The sequence below is a fragment of the Stegodyphus dumicola genome, chromosome 3, assembly GCF_044657685.1.
Source record: "Stegodyphus dumicola isolate Sdum_Otavi_A_Nest chromosome 3, ASM4465768v1".
NCBI lineage: Eukaryota > Metazoa > Arthropoda > Arachnida > Araneae > Eresidae > Stegodyphus > Stegodyphus dumicola.
The window spans coordinates 192,141,645-192,166,977 of record NC_140770.1 but is presented as its reverse complement, the minus strand read 5'-3'; the positions used below and the strand labels follow the sequence as shown (position 1 = coordinate 192,166,977).

Here is a 25,333-nt window from a genome sequence, read left to right as displayed (position 1 = left end):
AATTTCAATTGCAAAAATGCCTATTTAGTGAATTAGATAAAATGTTTATTTAGATTGATAAAAAGACTCGAGCTAATAATCAAAGAACTAGTTATTGGAAATAAGAGAAGAATTAGCATACGACATTAAAAATCATTGTTTTCCATTGATAAATAATTTCAACGTGTAACGTGAATTATGAAAAGGAAAATTGGATTGGAAATCCATCAAACGTACCTGAAATTTTATCTCGTGAGGAAAAATTGATGGAAATTTCCTGTGATCGAACTTTAATTGAAGATTTTAAAAATAACACACTTGTTAACTTTTGGATGACTGAAAAAAAAAAAAAAAAGAAATTAAAGGTATAAAATAAAGCTATTAAATTTTTATTGCATTTTTGCAAATTTATTTGTGTGAACACGAATTTTCTTCCATGTTATATTTGAAAACTAAATACAGAACAATATTAAAATGCTACTAATTTACGGTTAAAACTAAGTGAAATGAGGCAAGGCATAAAGAAATTGATCTCTCTTAAACAGGCGCAATTTTCACACTAAATTTTAGAATTAAAGCATTATAACTTAAATTTTGATAATTAAAATTGTAACCAATCTTTTATCTAATATTTTTATGTGTGCGTATTTAATATAAATAGCCACTAGGTTGTGAAAAATGGCAATATATATATATATATATAATATTTTTATTATTAGATTGAAAGATAATCATTGTAAACTGTAGTGATGATACTAAAGTGTTTTAAATTTGTCTTTAGAAGGTACGCGTTTGTCAAAAGGTTGAGAACCTCTGCTATACGGTATTATCTGTACATTATATATATGAAATCTCGAATAACTAATATTATATCTTCCAGTTATTTAATATGATTTTAAATTTCTCATTTTTTGCCAAAAGTCTCAAATATCTTACAATCATATTAAATGTCTTGAAAACGTTTTGATAGATACTGTTTGAAGATTTGCTTTATAAAGTGCGTTCAAGAGAAGACTCATATATAATGAATTAAGAAGCTACGACACGCTTTAACCATAGAATAGTCTGATTCTTTTTTGAAAGAATGTTCGAAATTATACTTGAAATTTATCACTGTCGCAGTGGTTATTTTTCCTGTTTCTTCTGTTGCCTTCCTGCCTTATTTATTAGCTAAACGTTGCTTTAAATAACAATTCGTCCCGGAACTCAGTAGAGCTGGATTTTAAGTGTTTGTTTTAACATGATTAAGTACCTTTTTAATGCGGAGAGATTGTTTAAATTAGTGCTATATTCTCGAAGGACATTTCGTTATCTAACAAGTATTTTTCTAAAGCTCTAACAAGTATTTTTATGCTATTTTTTAGGATGGTTATCTATCTACGATACTTCTTGCTTATGGGCTGGTTGGCGAAGATGGCTGCTATTACGATAGGTTTAGGTTCAGTTTTTAGGATATAATCTAGATCTAGATGTTTCAGAATGCAGTTTCTTTATGGAAAGGATGAACTATCCATATCTATTAGATACTTTCTTTGTATATGATATCGGGAAATAGGTTAAACATTTCTTGGATTCCATCTCCTGGGATGTTCTCTATTAAGAATTGGGCAGTTTTACAGTCTGTTCTGATGTTCAAAAACTGTGACCAATAGATTCATTCTTCTTTCAGTCATAGATCAAGCCACTATTACCTAGTAGATCAAGCCACATCATTTTAAACTTTTACCGCAATGAGCCATAATGAACCAAATTACAAATTGGAGAATTGATGTATACGAAAATACAGATCTTGGAGAAAGCGTGCTATGCTCTTCAATAAATAAGGGAACAGTGTCGAGAAACTGAACAACTAAATTCAGGTCAAAAAAAGTACTTTTAATCTTAAAAGATAATTTAAATAATTTTATGCAAGAAGTATATTTCTTATTTTGGAATAAGGAAATTCTTTTGAATCTAGTTCTAAATAGAATAATGTAAAATTACTTCTTTTATTCAATTTAAAAGGTGAATTAAAATTTCCAACACTTCTGGGTTTCTTTTATAATTTCACTTGTTAGTTGCGAATAAGAAGAGAAATCAAATCTTTCATTTTCTTTCCTAGTTTTGCTTTTGACTTAATTTTTCGATATTTTCCGTTTAAAATTATCTGAAATACACTCCAGCTAGTGAATAAAAACGGCTAAGATATTCTATAATGATTAAACTTTGCTAGTTAATCATTCGAATTTTAGATCTTAATGTGCAAACTCATTTCATAAAGCTTGAAATTTTCTGCTAGCAGATTATACCAGTAAAAGATTCAAGAAGTCAAAAGGCCATGTCCTTTTACAACCTATTTATGGAAGCTAATGCTTTAACTACAGTTTTTTCTTTTGAAAGTGATGGATATGCGCTGTTATCATGCAAGGTCATTAAGTTTTATTATCTTGGTATTAGCACCCAATTGAAGAAGCATGTTATTAAAGTTTGAATAAATAGTTTTCAACTATGTATTAACGTCTAATTCGAATACACCATTTAATAATTTTATGAATTACCATAAATAAGTCTGATAAATCTGATTGTTTATATCATCATAAAATAATTAAAATAATTGTGTTACAAATTGTTGCTTATCTTACTATAAAATAATTATATAATTTGATATCTTGATTTATCATAGAATTATTAAATAAATTCGTTAGTTCGATTCAATAAGAATTCGTGATATATAAAATTAATATAGATTTTACTGTATATAGAGCATTATTTTTAAATATAGCAAGCTCGAAACTTCAAATTAAGTTAGTTAAAACCAAGCAGATGCACACAAAATTAATATTTATTAAAATTCTTTCTCGAACAAAAAATTCCTTCTGTCTTATATAAAATGCTCTTTGTTGGTATAATGTAAAAGTTATTAACAGTAAATTAAGTGCAAGAAACATTTTGCTCTATGTTGCTTTCAATTTTTAAATTTTATGACTCACAAGATAATAAATATTGGGATCATTAACATTAAACAGCCCTCCGCGAACTGTTCTATAAACCATTTTGGCTGCGAATTACATTTTGGTTCTTAACACAACCAAAATGTATGTGTTAAGAAGACGTTTATGGTTAGCGGTATTTCATTTTAAAACAGTATTTTTTTTTTTCGTGAGTAAGAAGATAAATGTTCTAGACAAATAATTACAATGCACTTTAAACATCAAAATTAAATTATAATTCTAATTATTATAAAGGCAAACATTTTTAACTGACCGAACTTTAGTTTTCTCTTTGATATCAGTGGTTTCTTTGATGCTGAACTTGAGATATCAATTTTAGTCAAATGTGGCTTATAGTTAGTAATCTTAAGACGAATACAAGCATCTGAAGTACTAATTCAGAAGTCAAACAACAAAAATCAGCGTTATATTTACAAAATTTTCACAGGACTAGTTTCGATGGTTTTACCAAACCACCATCCTCAGCTGCAAAACCGCAAATGAACAAGATAGGAAATAATGATTAGATAGATAAGATAAGAAAGCCTGGACAAGAATAAGCAAGTGGCGCCATCTGTTGGCGAAACCAGAACTAAAACATAATTTCTTTAAAGGCCGAAGGCAAATTTGGATTGGAATTAGGATCGTTAACTAGAACAGAAAGATTTTTATGAATGTGAAATGCCTCTAGAAAATACAGTTCTCCAATGGAAGATGTTTTTTGAATAATATTTTAATTGCTTGATTAATAACGTTGGGTGAAAAGCTCCTGTCAATAGCTATTGCTTTTAAATAATTTAGTTCTTCATCAAGGGCTAGTTTTGAGCAGCAAACTTGAAGAGCACGGAAAACATAGGAATAAAATGAAGCTAACTTTTGTTTAGTCGGATGACATGATCTTAAGTGTGGTGGAAGGCAAACCGATGAAGGTTTACGGCAAACTGTAGTACTGAAGTTGGATATGTTACGTGTGACCAGAATGTCGAGAAACGGAAGAGAATTGCAAGTCTCAAGTTCAAAAGTGAACTGAATAGCAGGATCAATAGAATTCATTGTTGAAAGAACTTTATTTAAATCATTTTTATTACCTTCAAACAGGGTAAAAGTATCGTCTACGTAGTGGAACCATGCCGGGAAGTTTAAAGTTTCAAACAATTTTGATTCATAATAATGCATGTAGATATCAGCCAGGATGGGACTGAGGGGGCTTCCCATGGCTAATCCATCAGTTTGCTTGTAATATTTATTTTGGAAAAAATCTGTTTGTTTCAAACAGAGTTGAGTGAGATAAATTAGCTCATCAATTTCGATGCTCCTCCAAACTAGCCCTTGATGAAGAACTAAATTATTTAAAAGCAATAGCTATTGACAGGGGCTTTTCACCCAACATTATTAATCAAGCAGTTAAAAAATTCTCATCTAAACACACTAAAAGGCACACTCTTGTTTTAGGAGATTATAAAACTTCTGTTGTCATTCCCTTCTTTCCATCAATTAGCTATAAAGTTGCACATATTTTGCAGAAATTTAACTTTCGAGTTGTTTATTCTCCCATCAATAAAATTCCGAGTTCCATATTCAAGGACCCCATTCCGGATATGAATTCCTGGGGTATTTATAGGATTCCTTGTAAGTGTGGTTTAATTTACATTGGAAAAACTAAGAGAGCCTTAAAATTTCGCGTCAAGGAACATGAGGCATATGTTAGAAAAAAGGAAACACAGAAGTCTTCTGTTGCTCAACATTGTTGGTCCGAAAACCACACTTTCAATTTTTCTGCTGCCAAAATTATTCAAAAAACATCTTCCATTGGAGAACTGGATTTTCTAGAGGCATTTCACATTCATAAAAATCTTTCTGTTCTAGTTAACGATCCTAATTCCAATCCAAATTTGCCTTCGGCCTTTAAAGAAATTATGTTTTAGTTCTGGTTTCACCAACAGACGGCGCCACTTGCTTATTCTTGTCCAGGCTTTCTTATCTTATCTACTAATTATTTCCTATCTTGTTCATTTGCGGTTTTGCAGCTGAGGATGGTGGTTCGGTAAAAACCATCGAAACTAGTCCTGTGAAAATTTTGTAAATATATCGATGATTTTTGTTGTTTGACTTCTGAATTAGTATTTATTCGGCGTGTTATTGTGTCCTAAGCATCTGAAGTTTCAACAGTTAAGCTCCTTCTGTTCTTATTTTAAATAAATTTCATGTGCAAACGTATTTGCTCGCATTTATAAGTAGAACCTAATGCTGACAAAATGGCAAAGCTAATTTTTTTTCGCTACTGATATTATTCTCTCGTTCTTGAACAAGTGCTATAACCGAGACTGAACTAAAGCGAACTAAGATAACGACATAAGTGTTGCCAAATGTCTGTCAAGAAATTATGGATCGTCATTGCCAAACTTATCGATTTCTCCCTGAAATTATGTCACAGTTTTTATATTTTAAAAATAAAAGGCATGCTTGTTACTGCAACTTTGTATTAAAACAAAAATATCATTGTTATTATTCATTTTCATTTAATTTTTATGCATCCTCAACTGTTCGTTTCATATTTATGTTTTATAATTTATTTTTTATATATTATGCTTTATTTTCAAAATTCAAGTGGATCAATTAAAATTGTGAATCACTTATTATGAATTGTCAGTCGGTGACCCGTTGCTCTTAAAATTCCAAGGCCTGATCTATAGCTTATAATTCTGTTCAAAGAGTTACATATTTTGAAGTTTTTACGTGCTGATGATCATTTTATTCCAGTACTTCCATTATTCCTTATTTCATATAGCCATGTTCCGGAAAACTTTATACTAAATGCTAGTTTTTTTTTAATATATTGCAAGGTATTTTCTCCCTACTTCTAGCATGCTTTCGTGGTGTAACGCTAGCACATTCAGCGCGTACTCGAGAGGTCCAGGTTCGAGGCCCATCGAGGGCACTGCACATTTTTCATGTCCCCTGCTTCAAAAAAAAATATTAATGACTCTATAGTGGCGCCCGAACTAAAAGGTACTAGACATTAATTCGTCACTACCATGATCTGGCGATTACGTGCTCTAATCACCAGGCGCTCTTTAAAAGGGAAGTATATATAATTTCTCCCTCCTTCCAGCATGCCTTCGTGGTGTAACGTAGCACAGCACGTATTCGAGAGGTCCAGGTTCGGGTCTTGGAGAGAGCACTGTTCAATTTTCATATCTCCTGCTTTAAAAAAAAACGCAATGATTCTACATTATTTACAAATAATATATACGTAAAAAAGGGCTTTACATTATTTATGGTATAGAACGCAGGCGGTTGAAACCGTAATGAACAGCGAGAATTTTGATGTTGTATAAATGTTAATCTATAATGAATAAAAGACTGGCAGCTGAGGCACATTAAATCTTCATTTTATTTTCAGTAATCATATTCCGGCCACAAACAACTTGACATATTATTTGTGCCTATTTCAAGAGGTTTACATTTTTGATACATTTGCAGTAAAAGAAGGAGCAGACAGGCTGCTATCAAGCAGGTTACAGTCGAAAAGATCGCGGCAAAAATATCGTGGACGAAAACGTCACGGAGAAAACAACGCAAGGCGAACACGTCGTGGTACAAAACATCGTGGGAGAAAAGTAAGCAAAGAGAAAACATCGTGGTACAAACTATAATGATATAAATTGAGTAATTAAATAATAATGAGATACGGATTTAAAGATTTGAAGCTTTTTAAGTACCGTATTTATGCGAATCTAATGCGCATCCCCATTTTAAAACTTTAAATAATAAAAAAATTGTTTGTCGGCGAATGTAATGCGCATCAATGATACGAGGAATTTATTGAATCTTATGTTATACAACAATGGATTTGTATATAAACTATCAATTAATGGTATGATAATTTTATTTAAATTTAGATATCATACCGTATTTATGCGAATCTAATGCGCCATCGAATCTAATGCGCATCCCCATTTTAAAACTTTAAATAATAAAAAAATTGTTTGTCGGCGAATGTAATGCGCATCAATGATATGAGGAATTTATTGAATCTTATGTTATACAACAATGGATTTGTATATAAACTATCAATTAATGGTATGGTAATTTTATTTAAATTTATAGTACTTGATTGTTAAAACATTAATGTTAGTCTGTGTTGACTCTTCAAGTGAAATTTGATTTTTAGAAATAAAAAAAGTCATTTGGCACCAAAGCAAGTGAATATGGAAAGCGGTTAAAAATCGGCACATGTTATTTTGCTAGAAACTGCAACACTACCCTAGCCGCGTGAGAGGGAGTCTTGTCGTGCAGCAAGAAGGGTTACAGCTGAAAACATCGCCGAGAAAACAGCGCAAGGTGAAAACGTCGTGGTACAAAACATCGTGGTACAAAATAAAGCGGTTCAAAAACTTCGCAGTTCAAAAACATCGTAGTAGAAAATGTCGTGGTAAAAAATAAAGCACCTACAAATCATCGCATGACGATAACAGCGCACACATGCGTTTTGCCGCTATGTTTTCGGCGTTACACTGTCCAGCAAGGCCAAAGCGTAGAAAGTAACTGCGTTATATTCAAGATGAAATCTTAATTCATCGCAGTTCGAGTTACTTTTGGTTCTCAATACAGTCTGATTGGATAATTAATACTGCTGTAAAATTATTATCGGCCGTTTGAATTTTAGTTCCATTTACATCACCAAAATTACGTAAGAATTATATGACATGCATTAGTCTCGAAATGAAGCAGTGCAAATATATTACTATTTTTAGAATAGGAGAAATTAATTTACGCAGCTAATTTAAATTATAATTTACCTTTTACATATTCTATACTTATCTGACATATATATATATATATATATATATATATATATATATATATTTTCCATCCACCTGATCAAACAGGCTGATGAGCACCTATCCCAATGGATCAGCTGGTCTGTCGATGACGAAAAAATTGTTGATGAGCAATTGAGTGACATACACACTTTCTTTATTTTTAGATACGCTGGATTACATTAAAGCATGCAAGGGGAGCTACACAGGGAGGATAGTTTCATGGAGAAAGTTTTAAGGTAAATTTTCTACGTTTAAATAATAAAGCTAAAATGACAAAAAGAATTGGTTTAGTAGGAGTAAGGGAACAGCAGACTGGTAGACTGCGAGCTCAGTGAGTGTATAAAAAAACGTTAATACACCCTTTGCCTCTTCAGATTATATACATATACTGTATATAGAGATATTATTGGTAGCCAGTGTTTTCTTGTAATCTCAAGCATTAAAGAATTATTATTAAACAAATAAACGCAAAATTGATGGAAGGATGAGAAAATTATTTTTTAATAAAAGGATATGATGCGATATTATATTACATAAGCATAATTCACTTTTTTGAGAAATTCTTCTTTCAGTTCTCGTGAAATACAAAATTTAAGAGGAATTACTGGTTCAAAGCTACGGGTTTATAGTTTTCATTCTTTTGAAAGGCATTTCTTCAAGGAAACCAAATTGCCAATTTCGTCAATGGAAGATTATTTTATTGTCATTATACTTTTGGAGATTGATGTTTTCTCAATGCCATTTTTCTTGATTTAAAAAGAAGTACAAAGCGTGAAAACCAATTTCTGAAGGCTGTGAACTGTGGCACTGTTTATCAACTTTTATTGGATTCTTTTCGTCATTTTTCAGTGCCCATAGCTAGTGAAATAGCAGTCAGTGTTAGATTTGCTGAACATTTTCCTGCTTTTTTCAATTAATTTTTCTGCCAATATTTTTTGCTGCAATTTCATATGCGATTTCTTTCTTCGTTTCCGTTTTAGTTGCCTTTAAAGGAATCAGAAAATCAAATATTGATGCATTCGATCTCTTCTTTAATACTGAGACGCTGCATGAACTTTAACATGTATATCTTTCAATATGTCAATTATTACTATTCATTATAATTTAATTTCTTTACATATAAACTTAATTTTGAAGTTAATACTTCTGAATTACTGCCTTATGCTTAAATCAGTAATATAAATTTACCGTATTTTACGTAAGAAATTATAATTTATTATCATAATTGTTCCTAACTCAAATCTATAATAAAATAAGTTTGTTCAGGAACAAGAAACTGCAACTCGTTGCAAAATATCTATTTAGCAAAAATCATATGGTAGCATGTCTATTAAGACACTTTGTTGCTTAATTTTACAGTATTTTTTGAGAAACTTGATATTTGAAATTTATCATGCCATTAATAAAGTTCTGTTCCTCATTGACATGTCATTGATTAAAATGTGAAGTATCATAAGATTTTTAAATTTGCTTCCATTAAAAGCAATAATATATATTGAGTTGGTAGAAAAAAATATATGTGAATGTTACTTAATATTAGCTCTTCAAAATTAAAACAAATTTAGTCGTAAGTTTTACGCAGTTCATTAATTATTTTGAAAATTCATTATCATTATAGTTTTTTTTACTACCTTGTACGAAATAAAGGAAATACTGTAATCACGAAAAATTCCGGGTACCATATTTCAAAGAAAATATCCATTTTCACCACTATCGAATGCAATTTAACGATGTTTTTCTGTTATTTTTATACGCAAAGACAGATTAAAAGATTTATTTTCCCCAAACGAGTTATAAAACTGATTTAAAATGGATTCAAAAGAGATTTTCTCGTGGCGTCTGTATTTACGTACGTGATTGCGTACGTATGTATGTATGTATTCGCATAACTCAAAACCGAATAGCTTCAGAACGCTGGAATTTTGTATGTGCGATTGCTACAACATGTAGATGTGCAGCTCCCGTTTGGGTTGCGTATATAAATATATGTGTATTTATATATTCACTCTGTTACTCGGCTCAGTCAGCTCAGTTTCTTTATTCTTATATATTTGTAAATTGTGAATTTTTTGCTTTAAAAATGATTGAATTATGTCGTTCTTATCTTTCTGTTAAGGTTTTTATGACTTAAGATAACCTGCATGTTATAGTTGTAAAATTATCAACAATTTAAAAGTTCTTTAAGTGCCGCTAACCTAATATTGTTTACCACAGCAGTTTGCATTTGAAACTTAGCAGAGTAGTGGATTTGTTGCCAATCTAGAGAAACTAAGCTGCGCAACAATAAAGTAACGTCTTCTTTTATTATTGCGAATTGAATTATGCGTAATCCATTCTAGAATTATCATTTAAGTTATTAAACTGTCCCATATATTGAGTCAGCATAGCATCCACAACAAGTTAAGTCAGTTTCTACGCCTTCAGTGTCTTTTTGCCGAATGAGACCAATTGTTTTAACTGTATTGGTGTTTTATGTTTTTCTATATCTTTCAATTTTTAGTACACATATTCTGGGTTTTATGTATTTTTGCCGTATCTTGAAGTTAGAACTGTATTAATTGAATGAGAAATATATCTCTAATGAAATTCGAGGAAATAAGTTTAAATGAAATGCAGGAAAAATATTCCGTAAAAGGAATTTTCTTTTCATTTACTGTTTGTGTTCTGGAATTCTGTTTCATTTACAGGAAAAAATATTCCTGTAAATGAAATGCAGGAAAAAATATTCCGTATAATTTAATATTCCGTAAAAAGAAGTCATGTGGTGTTCACATTAGATTTTTTTCTAAAGCATTTATAAACATCCTTTTCACACATATTCAAATGAGCATTCAAACAAGCATTGATATGCATTATTACATCCAGCGGAAGAGTAATATAAAAATAAAGGCGATTTTTATAATTTTAGTGGACATTGATGAACAGCATTACTTCGTGGCCACCCTAAATGCCACACTCTAAATCTTCTGTAGAGAATGTGTGTCATATTTATTGTTTATCTGTGTTAACTCTTCAATTAATCCTTTCTTGTCTACACTTGCTATAATTCTAAAATATTCTAAAGCACCAAATGTTTTTATTTTACTCGAATATTTTTGTCAAACATTATATAGGCGATTCAGCTTCAGGTTTAAGAATTTTAAATAAGTACTTTATTTGCATCTTTTAAAAAATACAGATGTAAAAAACTGTATTTTAAATGTTCTTAAGCTCAGAGTTGAAATAAGTGTTAAGTTTTTAATATTCTTTTTTTTTCTTTTATTATTTTTGTAAAAATCATTCGAGATAATTGTAAACGTTTCAAGATTCTTCATCGACTTTGAGAAATTCAACAGGCTTTTAATATTCATACCCTGGTTCAAAACAATTTAGGATTCTTCCTTTTTCTATATGTTTAGGAAATTCTTTATAAATATTATGGCTATTGTGCATTTACGAAATAACAATAACCCATAAAATGTATGCTGAATAAATAGCTACATGCATAAAATAGACTTTCAGTGTTATTGTAGAATGTCTAGTATGCCCAAAGCATCCGTTTATTTTTCTACAAGTCTCATTTTTGCTTTCCTATTTTTATTGGCTAGAAGTTTGTTATCCTTCAGGCGACCGGATGTTTAGCCTTTAGAGATGTTACTATGTGATGCATATTATAGGAAGCAATGATCTATTCTAAAAAGAACTTTGCACTTTCGTTATATAATAATAGCGATTCTATCACCGCACCACTTTTTTTCACAAGATAGTTTAGGTCAGGAAATATTAAAAATGTTTCTAAGAAATGCATTTTTCACCTGAGGCATTCAATGCATTCTTCTACTTTTAGTAAAGGAAACCGTTATTAGTTCTTGCGGACTTCAATAAAAGTGCATATAAAATGAAAGTGATCAATTATTAGAATAAAAAAAAATACCCCGAATTTTTTAGGGATAAATTAAATAAAAACAAACCATTCACAAAGTGAATCTGATTTTCTCCTTTGGTAGCTATATACACTCGTGTCCATAAATTAAGGATAATGCAAAATCAGGCAAAGGACCGGATGTTTAGCAAAACAAATTAGAAGCAAAACAAATTTGACTTATTTGTAAAGCTTACCTATTAAACAAAAGGTAAAGAGCAAAATAGGATGCTATATGTTTGATATTATTAAAAATATTAGCGATTTTTATTCCCTGGAGCAAATTACAAATAAAACCTATTTACAAAAAACCAATATTAAGTGGTTGGTATGAGTGTTAATACATTGTATGTTTCCCAGACGATGCAATACAGTCCGTACAACGCCTAGGCATGATGAGTATCAAATTATCGATCTGATCTTGGGGGATATTACACCACTCAAAAACCAATGCTCTCCGAAGTTCCGGTAGACATGTAGGAGGAGGTTGACGGGCTACAACTCGTCGGCAAAGCATGTCCCACACGTGCTCTACTGGATTCAAGTCAGGTGAGAATGCTGGCCAGTCCATACGGGTGATATCCTCCGATTGAAGGCATTCGTTTACGATGTTTGCACGGTGAGGACGGGCGTTGTCATCTATAAACACAAATTGTGCGCCCATGGCGCCCCGAAACACGCGTTTCTATGAGGTAAATCTATGAGGTAAATAATTCATACATCTTGCTCCAGAATGACGTCCCGATAGATTTGGCTTGTCATGGTTCCAATTTGAACATGCAGGTCAGTTCTGGAACCCAGAATAATTCTACCCCAAACGAGCACTCCTGCACCACCGTAACGGTGTCGTTTAGTGATGTTTTCTTTTTGGTAACGGGTACCTGGAGCTCTCCATATGAAGGCCCGGCGAGAATCAGACTGCAAGCTAAACCTGGACTCGTCGGAAAACATCACACAAGCCCACAGTTGCGGTGTCCACAATGCATGCTCTCTACACCAGGCTAACCGCAGGCGACAGTGAGTTGCAGTAAGTGGAACGCATCTGACAGGTCTACGGGCATATAGACCAATCTGCCCTAAGCGTCTGTACACGGTCTGCCTTGAAATTGTTGTACCAGTGGCTGAAGAGAGCCGACGAGACAGGTTTGAGGCTGTGCTCCGCCTGTTTCTTTTGGCAGTAACTGCCAAATACCGGTCCTCATTCGGCGTTGTAACTCTGGGGCGACCTGTGCTGTAACGTCTACTCACATTACCATCATCTTGGAATCGTTGACAAAGCCTGGAGATGACACTCTGGGCAATTCCAAGTTCGTCTGATACTTCCAGTTGGGTACGCCCACATTCCAGACGGCCGATAATTCTACCCCGTAAAAAATCATCCAAATGCGTCCTTTGTGTAATAACTATACGGTTATTGCACTGAAATGCTTATAAAGCGCCTGCGAACAATTTTACTTCTTTGCCTGTATTCCTTATATATCACTCTCTAACACTCTCGTCATTGTGACATACCATCGGTGTCATCTGGTTACTTCCTGAAATTTGCATATGATTCTTGAAGATGTGTGTATTGATTTTACAGGTGATATATGTATTTTAGAGTTCGATTTCCGCGTGACTCCGTATTATCCTTAATTTATGGACATGAGTGTATTTTAACATTCTCTAATAATAATCATTAGTAATTTTGTATTTTCACACAAAATGATAAATATTCTTCCTATTAAAATATATCAAGTTAAATCACTAAAATATTTTTAACTTTACCTCATAGAATTTTTCGCTCTGTGGTAACATAAACTGACTCAGGACTCTGAAAGACATAAGTGGCTTCTCTCTATGCCTTGAAAATTACAACAGCTGCTTATAAATGGTGTAAGAGACCCTTTTGTTAAAATCAGTATTTAACAGGAGGCACTGTTGAGGCTTACGCAACTAGCCAGCATTTATGGCTTAAATCAAAAGAATGAATTGAACTTTACTAAGTAAATTGTAATTTAGCTCAAAGACTTTACAGACAGAAAACATGCAAATTGGCTCAGACCTAATATTGACGTGACAAGCCTAATGGTGATAATACGCAATACAGCAGATTAACTGCTCTCAAGAGAATCAACTAGTAACGTGGCCTTTAGCAGGCGGACCACGCTCGGATTCCACCATTTAAAAACTTTCCTTTAAATACTATCTCATTTGGATATGTGCAAATGGAAATTAGTATTCTGGCAGGTAAAGGGAAAGCGAGAAATGCAGAAAAGCTCTTTGTCACAAAATAATTAGTTAGTAGTAAATTAATACTCTGCAGCGAGAAATGCAGAAAAGCTCTTTGTCACAAAATAATTAGTTAGTAAAAGTAAATTAACACTCTGCAGTCTTTTGTGAAACAATCAAGAAAATATTTTAAAGATTCATTAACGATGAATGTTAATATATATTAATTTTATTTCATATGTGTATCACTATTAAAAAGCTAAATGTTAATATTTATTTTTTTAGGGTGTCACAGCATGTATGCTAAGAAAGAGATCAGTTTCCTCATCAGCAACCTTTGTGATTATCTTCCATATTAAGTTTGATGAATCTTGAAAAAGAAGGCAATAAAAGAACAAGAGCTTGCTTTTGCATTAAAACCTGTTTGTTTATAGGACATTTTCAAGCGTTGAAAGAAATTTTCCTGAAGACTTTTCACAACAAATTTTAGATTAAAATCACTGTCTTGCTTGTGAAGAACTTCCTGTTTGCAAACAAAATCTGAGAAACTTTGCTGAGTATAAACTGCAACAGAAAACATTATACAACATATTTTGCTCATAAAAAACAATTGCTTTTCATGAAGAAGCGTTTATAGCTCTTTGTTAGCTATATTTACTCCGGAAATTCTTTTTTGAAAGTTAATTAACCTTATTCCAATACCATAATGATCGGAAATGAGTATCTAGATATGGAGGCAGAAATCAGAGAAACACCACCTTTGGTGGAATTTGAAGATATTACTGGAATTTTAAAACCAACTAATGCAAGCATGAATTCCCTAATAAATTGCAATGGGTCTCTAGTAAACAGCAGCATAGATTGTGCCAATATGTCCGATTCCTACGACTACGGCAGACACGATTACAGTGATGCATTCGCCATGGAACACATCCTAAGCATCGTCGTACCCATCCTTTTTGGAGTGATAGTGGTAGTAGGGCTCTTCGGAAATGCGCTTGTGGTCATCGTTGTTACCTGTAATCCACAAATGCGATCTACCACCAATCTTCTTATCATCAACTTGGCTATGGCTGATCTCCTCTTCATAGTTTTCTGCGTACCGTTTACTGCTTGGGACTATGCCCTACCTTACTGGCCCTTTGGTGATGCTTGGTGCAGAGTTGTGCAATACCTAGTTATTGTATGTGCATATGCCAGTATATATACCCTAGTTCTAATGTCCTTGGATCGATTTCTGGCCGTAGTCCATCCTGTTACTTCTATGTCCATACGAACAGAAAGAAACGCCTACATTGCTATAGGTCTCATGTGGATAGTTATTTTACTTTGCTGCGTTCCAGCGCTTCAGAGTCACGGGGAACTTACCTACATGTTTGCATATACTGAGTATTCAGTATGCGTCTTCTTAGCAACCAACGGTTATAATTATGCTGCATTCCAAATATGCTTCTTTCTCTCCTCATACATCATACCACTGAGCTCGATATTTTGCTTGTATATGCTTATGCTGAAACGATTATGGTTTGGTGTAGCTCCAGGTGGTCGTGTGAGCGCAGAAAGTGTCAAATCCAAAAAACGAGTCACCCGAATGGTAGTGGTAGTCGTAGTCATATTTGCTTGCTGCTGGTGTCCTATACAGATTGTGCTGGTACTCAAGAGTGTGAGTGCATATGAGCTGAATCCGGCAAATATAGTCATCCAAATTACGTCGCACATTCTGGCTTACATGAATTCTTGTGTCAACCCAATACTTTACGCCTTCCTATCTGACAATTTCCGAAAGGCGTTCAGAAAAGTGATATCTTGCCATCCAAGGAATAATCACCCCAGGCGCAGGGATTACGAAAGAAACGAACGTGACACTGGTACGTGTGCAACTAAGACTACGAAAGTTACAAATGATATTCTCTAAAACTCAAAGCGCAAAAATTATGGAAATGGGAAATGTCAAATGCATCCATTCGAATATTTCTAAGAAACTGTAATTTTTTTCCAGTGTGGGCATTTTCAGTTCGTGTGACTGCTTTGGGACTAAATATATTAAATATCTGTCATATCATTAAAAATATAATCCCAAAATTTGAGTAAGTTAAAAATAAATGCCCTATTTTATTCTCATCCACGTGTATCTCCATACTCCACTTACTAAAAACTCCTCCTTTGAGAATGAAAAATAATTGTACATATCAAGAATACGTTTGTTACTAGTAATTAGGAAGATTGAACTATTGCAGATGTTGCAACAGTATGCTGAAAGAAGACAGCGTGTACTTGACTACAAATAATATATTTATGAAAACTTTTGTGCTGTCAAAACTTACTAGTCTTGACTTTTAGTACGATATATGGCACCATTTACTGTACTATAATTTACATTTAATATGCTATTTTACTATATACGAAATTTTAGTGAACATAATTATTCACAGGATAATCTAAGTGTTGGAAGACAAGTTTTATTCATCGTTATCTAGACCAAAGAAAATACACATTTTGATGGCAATATGAAAATATTTACGCATATGAGCTTTCTAAAGGTTTCTCTTTGTAAGACACATTAGGTAAGAAAAATATATTTTCTCTCCGATAAACTTTATACTGTTTGAAATAAACCATCTTGACAAGACAGATACCAAGGTAACAGCTATATTATTTTCGAAGAAAGCAAAGACATTTCGTACCTTCACAATGATGAAACAAGATAAATATTTTGCTTTAAATGAAAAACTTTCTTGAGATCTTTCATAAAATTAGATATATGTACTGATCCCTTTCATGAAAATGATTGTTTATTAGAATAAATGAAAGTGTTTGGTATTTAAGGCAACGCAAATGCACATGAATTGCCTTTTCAACACATGCCACATTTCAATAAAACTTTATTACATGTATATTGTGTGCTAAGCACTTAGCATGCTGTGTGACTTTAGAATAGGAATCGTAAAATTTATCATCGTTTTTTGTCAAACTTCTTGTAAATTTTGTATGCATTCTTAATATACTGAATTGTGTGAAGTTGAAGTGCTTAAATGTGTTAACTATTGTTCCTTAGTCATTAAATTGCAATAAATTGAAATCTGGTATAATTCTGATACATATTTAAAAGATACTGGTTCTGATAAATAAAGTAACATTTCAAGACGCTCTTTCGAAATTTAGATGCGATCATCTGAATAACAATGGAGGTAATTAAAACCTGGCAAATGTCATTCACCATAGCCTTTTCTTAACTAAGTAAACTATTAGGTACATCGCATGGATAATCAGCTAAATTTGAAGATTTTATTAACCATATAACCTTCTTATTAACTAATTTTTAATTAGTTAAAATAATTAATTATATTGCAGGCAAATTTAGCTGAATTAAAGCATTTACTAAATTATTTCATATAGTACCAGAAAATAAAAACGCTATTATTATTCTTATTTTTGTCATGATTATTATTAGTAATATTAGTCCATAAAGGATCAGTCTCTCGAAGTAATATTTTGCGTTATGCGTCAATTCAATTTTCATTCTAGTCTTGCTATTCCGCAGAATAAAAAATTTAATCTGTCTGTTGTGATTAACAAATTAGGCTATTTGAAAACAAAAGATGCAGTTCTTAACAATATCAGTTTCTTACTTTTAAATAGGATTGATTTAAGTGGTTAAAAATACGTTTAACCACTTAAAGTTATTTATATAATTAAAAATATTAAAAATTTTCACATTATATCATTTTATATTTTTATGATTTATTTCAGATTTTCTAAAGCTTTAATAATTTTTTTATTAACAACTTTGTGTTTGATTAACAACACTGCAAGGGATAAAACTTTCTATCTTTAGCGCGCAAGACTGTAGTTATCTGAAGTTATGTTATTTTTAAATATTTTATGATTTTGCGGCTGAATTCTGTTTTATGTGGCGTAACTGCGAAGAACGTAATATTTAATAAATAAAGTTAACAGATAAAAAGTAAATAATAAAAAGACAAAAAAATTTGTTAGCCATCTTACTAAGATTACTAAATAATGATATGATAAACTAAGAAAAGACTAAAAAAATATACAAATGTATGCCAACTTAACACTGTTTCGGAAATTCTAATCATATGCTACTATGCAGCTTTTAAAAATGTTGTGATTTTGTTGTTGAAGTGTGTATGGCATAAGTGCGAAGAAAACTATATCTAATAATAGCTAAAAAGATAAAAAAATGGGTTAGCAAGACTGCGTGAAAGAGCAGATTAATAGACAGCAAAAGCTAAAAGGTCTTAAACTTTTGAGTGTTCGTTAAAATCTGATACCTATCAGACTTTTGTTTCCTTTTTACAATTATTATTGTTATTATTATTATTATTATTATTATTACTATGCCTGAGAGACATTTTTTCATGAATATACTTTCTCAAAGGCTGGGTTTAATAAACATATCAGTTAAATTAATGAGAAAAACAATGTAATTCTTTATGTAAATAAATCTTATGTAATTTGGTAACCAAAATGATATTTGAAATAAATTTTTAAAACATCAGATAGGATATACAGGATATATTTTATATATATCATATAACATCAGCTAGGATATATTTTATATATACATTAGAAGCACTTTTCGGAGGAAAACGGAGGCAATATTCAAAAACTAAATCAGATATAAAAAGCCAAAAAAAATAAATAAATAAAAAGCAAAATTTAGTGCAAGAGCAGATGGTAGACAGCGAGCTCAGCCAAAACTTAAAAAGCATTAACAAACCCTGTTGGGCAATCTTTGAAATCTAAAAGAGATTTCAGTTATTTTCCAAATAGTATAGAAATATAACAGACAACTTAAAATATTTTTTAAAAAATTTTCTTAGCAGTTAATGCAAAGGCAGATTATTTCTTCTGCAAATATTTCGTTTATTAAATGAAAACAGTGGCTGAATTTTTACTGAGATGGAATTTACATAAATATGAACAAGAACTGGAGCGGAAAATACAGAAATAAATTTTGAATAACTCATGCATAAAATTTTAGCAAAATAAACATAATTAACTTTCAAAAATGTTTTAGTAAAACGAAATTTCATTTCTTTGTATACTAAACAGAACGAGAAATCATTTTAACGTACGGTACTTTAAATCTTTCCGTTACAAAATTTTGCTTTTTAAGGAATTAACCTTCGAAAGTCGAACTGTCAATTGTAAATATAAAAAATTATTTTCTGAGAAAGGGCTTAAAGTATTAAATTTTTAAAAGCAATTTTAATAAGATCGTATAACAATTTTAATGCGTCATATTTATAAAGTTACTCTATTTTTTCATGGAAAAGCTTCCCATTTCCTCGAGTATTTACATCAAGGAAAGCTTATGTAACCATTAAAGCGTTAGCTATACAGAGTTTTAATTTTTCTTATTTTAAGTTAAAAGCAGTGAAAATTAAAAAATAAAATATTACCATTTCCACTCAAAATACTCGCTCAAATTTTAATTTGTTTTTAAGCCATTTTTTAAGTTCATCCCCAAAATATATGTTGCATATTATATTATGAATAAAAATCTCTAATATTTTTTAAATTACATCAAAGCTCTTTTATGAAACAAACTTTGAATCTGCATGAAGTAATTTACTCTGACACAACATTCATTGAATTTTCATTTCACACCAAAACTTCTGTATACTTCCTAACTCTAAATAATGAAATTAAAAAAATATATACAATTACACTGCATAGTGAATCTTATCCTTAAATAAATTAAGTAAACCTTTTAAAATTTTGAATTTATATTAAATTTTAATGAATGAAACACGTATTTTTTGCTAGCAATTAATAATTAAGTATCACAGACAAACATAACATGAGATATTAATATTATGATAATTCTGCATTTACGTTTCTTCTTATCCTTTCATTTTATATAAAATGATGTATTCTTTAGTCTAAAAACTATAGATTAACGTAAACACTTTGTGAATAATAGGCAACTGCCTGTACTTAAATTATTAAAGAGCGGTGCTTGAAAATCGCTCTCAGGTGTAGCAAATTTTAATTCTGGCAGTACAATGCTGGGATACAAAGAATATGCTATTGTACATCATGAGCTTAGGTAGACCAATAAAAATGGAGAAAAAGACTGAGAAATTATTTGAATTTAATTTTTTTAAATACATGTTTTTTATTAAAAGATCGATAGAATTAAAGTTAATTTATGACGGTTAAACTCTTAAAAGTGAACTGTAGTCTTAACTTTTGGACTGCTAGAGAAATCCTCATCCCGTTTCGACCTGTCAGTAACAAAACACCAACTAAATACAGCAACCTAAAAACTGTTATTTTGGATTGAGCAAAAAAAAAGCTGGCTAGAAATAATGATTCCAAACATTATTTCCTAATCAAAATTTAAATTTAAATCATCACAACCAATATCTGTTATTTGAAGGCAAGAATATAATTTTAAAGAAAAAAAAATATCTGAGCTGGCAGTAACGATGCTGACTATAAATAATCACAGAACAGCATCACTACGAAAGATTGATATTGCCAAACCTTTCTCTCCTAATTAAAATTTTCCTATTTTATATGTTTTGGTGAATCAGAGGAAACAGTAGATGTGAAGGACAGACTTTAATATTGGGAATAACTTGTTTTTAAAAGAAAAATTGGAAAAAAAGTAAATGTTATAAACATTATTTTCGTCTCTTTTCAGTAGATTTTATGATGTTTCATGCTGAGACACAAATTAAAGTAAAACAGTTTGATAGAACGTATTTAAAGTAAGCCATGGTTTTTTATAAGTAACACATTTTTCGAAGCTACCGCATTTCAAAAATTGTGTAATAATTGCTACTTGAGAAATCACTATTTCTATTTAAATATTTCCATAGCTTAAAGTTTCGGTTATTAAACTTCTATATTCTGCTTTATTACTCAACTTTCAAACAGTATTTTTGCTGAAACGGTAATGGTGTACATCACAAGTTTTATTACCTTGTTAGCTGGCCCTGAGTTTGAAGCAGTTACCTTATTAGTGTGGCTTAGTTTCGAACCATGGTCAAAATCGCACCTATAAAGATTATAAATCAAATGTGTTACTGAAAATAACAGTTTTTATAACAAAATTATAAACCAAATAATATCAATCCTTCATGTTACTTCATGTAACATGTTAAATTTCTTTTTCAAATGCCCACCTGTATCACCAATCCTTCGTGTAACATGTTAAATTTCTTTTTCAAATGCCCACCTGTATCTTCTAAAAATATTCAACAAATTTAGGATTAAGCACACAAATCCAATCATCATTGCAACTTAAAATCTAATCCAATGATTTGCTAAATAAAATGCGAACATTTAATGGAACTAGATGAAAATGGTTGCATTTTTATGACTATTCATCAAGCCATTAAATTACAGTGTTATTTAATGATACGTGATAAACCTAGTTTTGACTTGCATTTATAACTCAAGCTTTATGAATTCTAAATGAGGTTAAATGAATTTTGGTAAAGCTGAAAGATTATTACTTTAATTAATGTCCTAAATGCGAATAAAGGAGGATTACATTAATGAATGTTTATTTTATAAAACAATGCATATACGGCAATATATTCCGGTTTTTAGCTCGAAACTTTTGATAAGCTTCCTTATTAAATGATATGTATATTGTAAAATAGAGTATAATAATGAGTATTATTTTTCCATTACAGCCTCATTTTTCTAGGTGAATGCTTAAATGTAATTTTTTATGTTGATTCTAGCTACAGCATCCTTTCCTTAGCTAGGTTTAACACTAAAATTCAAACACTAGCTTCAGTGGCACAAAATTATTCTAATATCAATTCTATCTGATATCGGCTCATATAAATTATTCTAATAATAAGTTAAAATGTGGATATATTCGTAGGCAATGTATCAAAATTTTAGAACTAGAAGAAGTTACTTGAAGTTACCAGAAGAAGTTTGAAACATGATATTGTAAACTTACCGTAACTGTTAGGCTGTAATAACAGTTTATATGTATGGAAGGCGTCACTTTATGCCAACCTTCAAGTTGCAAAATGTACATTTCATTTTATTCTGTAATAAATAGTGTGTTTTGATGTAAGATTTAATTATGTGAATAATTGAAATATTTAGGTTCCTTTTTGAAGGACTTTCTGAGGTTTTATGCATGTTTGTGTTATCTTTTGTGTAAATACTGCATTTTTTAAGTGAATAAATATCTGCATTTTGTGCAAGATCTGTGAATTTTGGGGCTCCGCAGATCTCGTTCAAAGTTCCACGACCTATATTGTCTCAATTGTTGTTACATCTATGTTATGTTTATATGTTCTTTATGTGGATATATTACCAAGAGCATATCTGTAAAACGTTCTCAGAAATAAAATATTGCATCAGTTTTAGGTGTCATGTCTTTTTTCTATTAGAAAGTGTTCCAAAGGGTGTGTTTGATAAGTATGTATTACGCAATCTACTACATTTAGTTATTTAATTATTTCTTAGATGGAGCCATTAAAATGCTTCTTTTAAATTCGAACGAGAGTAAAATGGCGAGAAAAAGAAATAATTATAATAACAGCCAATTTTATTGCCGCCATCTAAGAAATATATTTAACTAAACCCAGTACATTGCATACTATATGATTACCGCGTATTTTATTTCTTTCAAGTAAAGTAATTTTTCAGTGTATCATCAAATACAGAGATTTAATAATACTCAGTTTATCATCAGTTACAGTGATATAATATTTCAAGACTATATCTATATAGTTTCAAAATATTCTCAAAATTTCTAAATGCTATGGCAACATGATAAAATAAGTGCAACATAAACCACGTCAATTATTTTGCAATAAGATTTACCAAATAATATCTGCATAGTAATAAAAACTTTTGATGAGAAATGTCAGGGCATCCCAGTAATTATGCAGACTTCCCTGATGAATCAATACAAATTCGAAGTGTTTTTAAACAAATATTGCTCAAAATTATTAGGAAATTTACTACATTGTTTACTATAGAAGTAAGCAGTATTTTTATTTCCTATTTCCTATAGCAGTATTTGATATTTTAATTTTTGTATTTTGATTTTGATTTTCTTTATCATCAATCATGTTTCCTTCCGCTTTCTGAAATAATTTAAATGATTGCTCACTTTATTTTTCAAAGACTAAATTGTCCCCTTCTTCCAGAAATTTAAAACTGAGGAAGCATAAATTTAAAACCTTCTATTAAAATTATATTTAGGTCAATCTGAGATACATAAGTTACTTTAGGTATAAGTGCAGAGGCCACATCTTATTTACCCTGAGAAAGTAAGTAAAGGTTCTTAACTGTAGCTATCCAGATGACGAACACCTTCCTGGGGCTCATGATGCCGTTCTGGTACCTAGTTGCTACTGTTGTCTGTTGAAACCGACATCGTGAGCTCTGCCACCGCTGGTAGGTCCGTCTTATATCCGCCTCGTCTGATGTCGACCGAAACATTTATGCTACATCATTTACATTCAATGGTTGCTTAGCTGTTACATGATTTAGATTACACTATAGCAAACCTAATCAGATTGAACATCTGTCGTCTACAGTTGCGTACAAATCATAGGATATTTAACAATTTTTAACACGAAATATGCAGATACCAGTTCATACAATTTGTTCACAGGTACAAGATATGCATTCAATGATTACATTATAATTACATTAATATTTAAATCATATTATTTACACACAACGATTATCATATCATAATATTATTATTTGAATACAGACATTTCTAAACAGGTGGAGCGGGTAATTTCTGAATCTGCTTTCGTACACTGAACACTGAAGAGATCTGGACATGCAGCTTACGCAGTGTATACACGCAGAGGCTGTAACAGTACTACACTGGTACTTGAAGTGTTCATTATATGTGAACAATTGTTATGCCTAAATATGGTCATATATTTTGTTTACTTATGTAATGTACACGTGCCATTGTTATAAGAGGATTACACAGATTTTGGAGTTATAAATCTTATATACACTGTGGTTGCACGATAATAATGTATTAAACTAATGTCTAAGTGATGGTTACAGCCGAAAACATCGCGGCATAAACATCGCGGACGAAAACGTCGCGGAGAAAACAACGCAAGGCGAAAACGTCGTGCTACAAAACATCGTGGGAGAAAACATCGCAAAGAGAAAACATCGTGGTACAAAACATCGTCGTCGAAAATAAAGCGGTCCAAAAACTTCGCAGTTTAAAAACATCGCCGTCGAAAATATCGTGGTAAAAAATAAAGTATCTACAAATCATCGCATGACGATAACATCGCAGACATGCTTTTTTCAGGCTTTAAAAACTGTAAATGGATATTCCCATAATGATTTGTGAGCGCAAGTGATGTAAGGAAGGATAATTTTTACTTTCACATTTTTTTATTAACTAATAAATTTTTGTTGAAAAAATAAGAAGGAAACTTAAGCATAGAAAATTAAATGCAACTTGATAGATTATACATTTTATGAAAAATTACCTGTAAAAACTTTATAAAAAATTATTTATTAATTGTCTTTGTTAGTTAACTATGTCGGTTTAAAATTCTATTAAGTGCTATAAGTTGCATTAATTTTCTATACTTAAGTTTCCTTCTTATTTTCTCATCAAAAATATAATATTTAATAAAAAAATATGAAAGTAAAAATTATCCTTTTTTACATCACTTACACTCACACAATCATTATGGGAATATCCATTTACAGTTATTAAAGCCTGAAAAAAGCATGTCTGCGATGTTATCGTCATGCGATGATTTGTAGATACTTTATTTTTTACCACGATATTTTCGACGGCGATGTTTTTAAACTGCGAAGTTTTTGGACCGCTTTATTTTCGACGACGATGTTTTGTACCACGATGTTTTAGAACTACGATGTTTTCTCCCACGATGTTTTGTAGCACGACGTTTTCGCCTTGCGTTTTTTCTCCGCGACGTTTTCGCCTTGCGTTTTTTCTCCGCGACGTTTTCGTCCGCGATGTTATCGGCGGACACCCTAAGTGATATAATTAAGTATTTGGGCAGGTGTGAGGGCTATATGTAATGGTTACAACAGGAATACATTCGCCTTTGTAACGTTATTTGTTCTTACGTTATTTGTTCGCCTTTGTAACGCCTTTGTTCGTTGTAAACGTTTTATTCTCTGTTGTAACTCTATAAACGTACTCTGTTGTAACGTAAAATATTATGGCTTAAACAAGGCGCTATGTACTTATCGTCACTACAATACTTCAAATGAATACCGTCCATGTATCGAGACAATAGCCTTTGTCTGTAGATCAAAGTCTTGCAATCAGAATGCGCTGTTGTACTGAAATTGTAACGTAAAAATTATTCCCTCAGCTTACAATTGTATTTACAGCTAATCTAATCAAAGTTTTTACAAGTCGTATTAAGCTTTAAAGAAATCTTTAAACAAATAAGCAAATTAGT

General features: G+C 31.4%; 1 pseudogene across 2 annotated transcripts in view; it reads left to right on the top strand.

Annotated features, from left to right (window-relative positions):
- The window catches only part of LOC118192642 (allatostatin-A receptor pseudogene), a 201,716-nt pseudogene extending 179,464 nt beyond the window's left edge, over positions 1–22,252 (top strand). Inside the window, exons 1-2 of one of the 2 annotated variants that reach the window (XR_015040386.1) lie at positions 7,937–8,010; positions 14,172–22,252. The product of XR_015040386.1 is annotated as an allatostatin-A receptor pseudogene, transcript variant X2 (transcript). Of the gene's footprint in view, positions 1–7,936; positions 8,011–14,171 lie in introns of those variants that run through there. The other variant, XR_015040385.1, reaches the window with a different exon arrangement.
- Positions 22,253–25,333: the final 3,081 nt, after the last annotated feature.